Consider the following 5,568-nt stretch of genomic DNA (forward strand, 5'->3'; position numbering starts at 1 on the left):
CAAACTTAGTTTTTGAAAAGCTTCTTTACTGAATCTTGATTTGAAAAACTTTTAAGTCACCATATAAATTCTCAGTCTGAAATTTGTAAATGTATTAATTCAAATTTAATATTACCTTAACCTGACAATTGTAGGCAAGAATGCCAAGGGTCAAAATTCCCTTTGAGAATTTACAACCTATTTCAAAAACAAAGTAGGCTTACCCAAATGCAAAACTTTAAATTTCTCTGAAAAAAATGATTGTTAACACTTTTTCAAAGTGGTGTTTGTGGGACACTAATATAAGCCATGATCATTCTTTGGTTCTCAGTCCCACACTGCCTCATCTGTTGCATAGGACATGATACTAGTACAGGAGGCAAATGGACATATGCTAAATGGTTACACTGAGCCCAAATCAAATTTCCACCTATACCCTTCTACTAAGCCTACCAGACCTGCATTTGTGGACAAGAGTGCCCAATGTACATCAATAGATTATATTTCAAAATACTGTGGACAAATGTTTTTCCATTAGCTGCTGGTTAAACATTTTGTATCCACTTGCATATGCATTGATCATGGATACAACAGGATTCACATGCCAGATAAATCACATTGAAGATGATCTTAGAGAGGGATTTTAGGGAAAAAGGAACTTTAAATGTAATCAATAGATCCGAATTATTGGCTGCTTTCATGTTCTTTTTCATGGAGTGATAATTTGTAGTTGCACCTTCTTTCTTAAGCTGTACAATTTCACACGAGATTAACAAATCCCTGCCTCTCGAGATAATTATTTTCTCTTTACCCTCTGACTTAATGTTTGTTGTGTTTAATTTAAGAAATACATGGCTGTTTTTCTTCTCTGTTCTCTGTAGTGCCAGCAGTGTGGAGTGGAGACGGGGAGACATAGCAGTAGAAAAGTAGCCCTGCAGAATCAACAAAAGTGTTCTACTCCGTTGTCTTCCTTACCAGGACATGCTACAACAGCAAGTTTTACCTGTACAGGTAAAGTTCCCACCTGCTTCTGAAGAAGCTTTTTAAGCAGCACATATGTTCTTAACACTCAGTGTATACTGATGGTAATGTTTTCACAGGGTTTCTGGGAACAGTAGTTGCTCCTTATTTAATCTTTGTTTTAGTGCATCAGTTTGTAGCGTTTATCAAACTACAGTCTCTTCCTCACAACTAATTTTTTCCCTTTCTATATGCCCACCTCTATGCCATCAACATTTCTTTTACCAATGGGCATGCTCTGATGCTTTATCAGTAGTGTCTAGAATTTTTGGCATACCAAGGCAAAAACAGGAGCACCTAGCAAGATACCTGGCAGAGGTGAGTCACCAGTACATTAAAAAACAATCCATTCATTAAGTTGAGGAAGGAGATGTGAAAAGTACACCTGGTCTGTGGCATCATATTTGATCAATAAGTGTCACTATTGAGTACCTGATTGTACTCTTATTTCTAAGTTCCTTTGATGCTGCAGTTTATGTAAATTTAATTTCCTTAACTTAATTCTGGAAGTTCAAAATTAAGGTTATTGAACATATTTTTACCTAGGAACCCATGTATTAGACCCTCGGATAAGGGAGTGCATTATCTTAGTCCTACTTAGCACATGCTCTTGCCGCATCTTCACATCACCATCATCAATACCACCATCACTAATTTTGTCATTGCTACTATTTAGTGAGCAACTATACCCCAGGCATTACACAAGCACTTAATGTTTTATTTAATCCTTGCCACAAGCCTGTGAGGCAGGTATTTTATTATTTCCATTCTACAAGTGAGGAAGTGGAAACTATAAGGGTTAAGTTGTATCTCACAAGAAAACATCTAGTAAATGGCAGAACTGGAATTTAAGCAGCATCAACACATCTTCGTGGCCAAACAGCTGCATCAAAAGGTCAGCGTCATGATGGCTGGTCAAAATTACTCTATTAAGGATGCCTGTGATGTGTGAGATGTGGGCAAATATTTCCCATAAGTGCAAGGAAAATGTTTCTGGGATGCTAATTAATTTAAAATTATTATATTTGCTATTCAAGAAATGACTTTGTAGAAGAAAATGAACATGTTACTAGTGATACAAGCTCAAAGAAAGCTCTGAAAGATGAAGTTGCTATTTATGTGAATATTTTTGTGAACTGGAACATTTTACACACTAAATTCTTTTATCACTACAGCTTTATTCACAACAGGGTATAGAAGAAATGATTTATGCCTGTAATAGTCAAAGCAGACCTGGATATGCATGGAAAGCTAATGGTGTTCTTATTTCAAATGTTGGGCTGGAAATTAATTTCACCAAACATCCCATTTCAGCCAAATACTATGTAGCTTCACATTTACTGATATATAAATGTGACGAATTAACTTCGAATTGACACTATTCCAAGCTATTTCTTTTTCCTATTATCTTTGTTTATCAGTTGGCATTGGCTACTTTATAAATAGTTCCATTTGCTTTTCATGTTCAACGTTTACAGTTAAGCACAGTAATTTGTTTTGTGTTCTTATATGTGTTGCAATGGAGGAAAATGCTGTAAGAAAAATACCTGGTAAAAATGTATGTGTATATGTTGATATAAGAATGTTTAAAGAAATATACACCAAACTATTAGCATTGATAGTATCTCAAGTGGTATCACTTACATTTTTTAATATTTGCTTATTAGTGTTTTCTCTTTTTGTACACTGATTTGCCTTGAAAAAAAAAACACACAAAGAGAATTCACTCCATAAGGATCTTAGGGAATCATCGAATTGAAAGGTAGCAATGGGTTTGGGAGAGAAATTGGAACTAATGTAGGTATGAGAGCAAGAGTAGATGTGATTTTAAAGTCTATATATGCCCATCAGCTTGCACTTACAGCCTATCTTAGGGGGCCATTCCTGGTTCCAGGGTCAGGGTGGGAAGCACTCACTGTTTTCCCTACTCCTGTCTCTCACTGGGGTCGGTACCTCATTCTTTGCTGGAAGTGCCTATTTTTCACTGTAGAGATGAAAAATTCCAGTGTGTATTGTCCCTGCCTCCTTGTAGCTTGAACATGGCCATGTGATCTATCCTTGTCAGTGGTCCCTGAGAGAAACTTCTGGGGAAGTTCCCAGGGAGAGACTTCTGGGAAATATTATCCTCTTAGTAATAAAAGATGGGCAAGAAGAAACTGTCTTTTTCTTTTGCCTTCGGATGTGACCGTGATGTTGTGGTCTTGAACCATGAAGGAAAAAATTTGACATCAAGGGCCAACTAGCTGAGACTGGTAGAAAAGATGGAAGAAACCATGTGTCCTTAATAACGCCTTTGAGCTACTACTCCAATACTGGAATTGCTCTGCCTCTAAACTTCTTGTTAGTTGAATTAACAAGCCCTATTATTTAAGCTTATAATTGTGTATTCTCATGTAACCATCTCCTCCTCCTTCTCTTTCTCCTTCAGGTAATAAAACCAAAGTCTCCGTGTATATCAGTTCATACAATCATGTGCTCAGGAAGTAGGGTGGCCTTTGCTAGCTACTCATTCTCAGATTCCTGGTCATTAGTGTTGCTTGTAATTGTTTGGCTAAAGGGTCTCACTGCCATGGCAGATTAATGCACCAAATGAGGTAGCAAATTGTCCACTTAGACCAGGTAGGACACTATGCTAAGATTTATAGATGAGTCATTTGGGGCGGGGGTGAGGAGACGATTCAGAATTAAGCACAGGAGAATGAGGGTTGTCTCTCAGCTATGCTAAATAGGTCACATTGAAAGGAAGTTACCCAAAGATTTTTCCACTGCAAGATTTCAAATTATTTGGCGTTTTGAGGATGGTGGTGGGATATGGCAGGAGGCCATAAAGGAATCTAAGAAAGACAATAATTTAATTACATTTAACGTATTGAAAAAGATTCCTAGCCTTCTCCAGGATCATATTCAAAATTTCAAGGAGACACTCATACCACAGATTATAGGAATATTTTTTATCTCTATTGATTGAGAAAATATATGATGAAAAAACGTATTAAACTGATTGCACATACTCATCTGAGGCTCTCTATAGACATATGCTGGAAACCTTCATTTGACAGAATTTCCATAGCCAGCTGTGGAGGAGAAAAGAGCATTATAATGGGGGAACTTTAAAAATATTCATAATTAGATGTGGGAGTAGGACACTAGGGTTGAATTCTGACTCTTTAGAAAACATATTAAAAAGAACATCCTTATTCTTTAATAAAATAAGAAAGAAAGAAAAAGAGAGAAAAAGAAAGAAAAGCAGGAAGGAAAAAAAGAAAGAAGGAAAGAATCAAGGAAAAAGAAAACCCAACAAAAGATTATCTTTTAATTACCTGTTCCAGCTGTGCACAGTGTCAGTATCATAGCCAATGAGGTTTATCAGAGGCAAGATTATTGCTAATTGAAAAAAAAATTTACCTGTCCCACCCTCCTCTCACTTTATCTCAGGGCTACATAAGTGTGTCTTAGAATTTGATTTATACATTATATATATCTATCTAATAAATAGAATATAAATAAAAACATTCTTTTTGTTATGCAACTCAATTCCAATGATTTCTAATATAGTTTCTTAACCTTGGCACTACTAACATTTTGGGCTGATTAACTCTTTTTGTGGTGGTTGCCCTATGCATTTTAGGGTGTTTAGCAGCGTCAATGGCCCCAACCCTTAGATGCTAGCAGAACTCCCCAATAGTGACAACCAAAAATATCTCCTGATATTGCCAAATGTCCCCCAGAGGACAATCCCTGGTTCAGAACCACTGATCTAATATAAGTCCCATAATCTCTGTAATAATTCTTTAGTTCTTAAATAAAAATATTTGTACAACATATGGAAAAATGGAGAAGCAGTACTTAGACAAATAATAGTATTTTTTGAATGCATGCTATATGCCAGACAACGTGCTAGGTACTTGACATCCATTATTTTGTTTAATTCTCACAGCAAAATTATGAAATATCATTAGGTATCATAATCCTCTTCTTGTTCTCCTTGCCTTTTTTAACTGATGAGGAAACTGAGGCACAAAGAGAGTAAGTAAGCAACTTGCTAGAATATGATGAAGCAAGAATGTGGATTCAGGCCAATGGACTCCAGAGCAATGAACTTAACACCTCTAATGTAATATCCCTCTGAATAATGTATGACCCAGGGAGTAATATGTCCTGGGAAGTATCTGGGATGTGCAGTAAATTAAAACTTTATTTCCTTTCCCTCTCATTTCCACACAGAAGGATATCCATTAGCTTTGGTCTTCTTCCTCCCTTACTTTCCCTCAGGGGAGAAGAGTGAATTATCTGACGGGGGCATTTGAGATGAGACTCTGGGGATGCCCAGTTTTATCCCTTCCTCTTTTTCTCTTTGAAGTCCAGTTGCCAAGCAAAAGCCTGTCTTGTGCTTCCCTCTGCATGTTCTGGTGGTGCGTCCCAGGTGGCACTGGCTGGTGGTAAAGTCTGTCTAGTCTGGGGTTTGGTTTGGGAGGCCTCATTATTATATAACAGAGTCACATTTTCTACCGGCGGCTTTATCAGCAATGCAGGTGATGTCTTTCTATCCTATTCCTTGCCTTTCTCCTA

The 5,568-nt window shown here is 37.0% G+C and overlaps 1 pseudogene; it reads left to right on the plus strand.

The window, feature by feature from the left end:
* Positions 1–4,326: 4,326 nt before the first annotated feature.
* Positions 4,327–4,475, plus strand: LOC111827142 (annotated as a pseudogene).
* The last annotated feature ends 1,093 nt before the right edge of the window (positions 4,476–5,568 follow it).

Source organism: Myotis lucifugus, unplaced genomic scaffold (assembly GCF_000147115.1).
Source record: "Myotis lucifugus unplaced genomic scaffold, Myoluc2.0 scaffold_136, whole genome shotgun sequence".
NCBI classification, from domain to species: Eukaryota; Metazoa; Chordata; class Mammalia; order Chiroptera; family Vespertilionidae; genus Myotis; species Myotis lucifugus.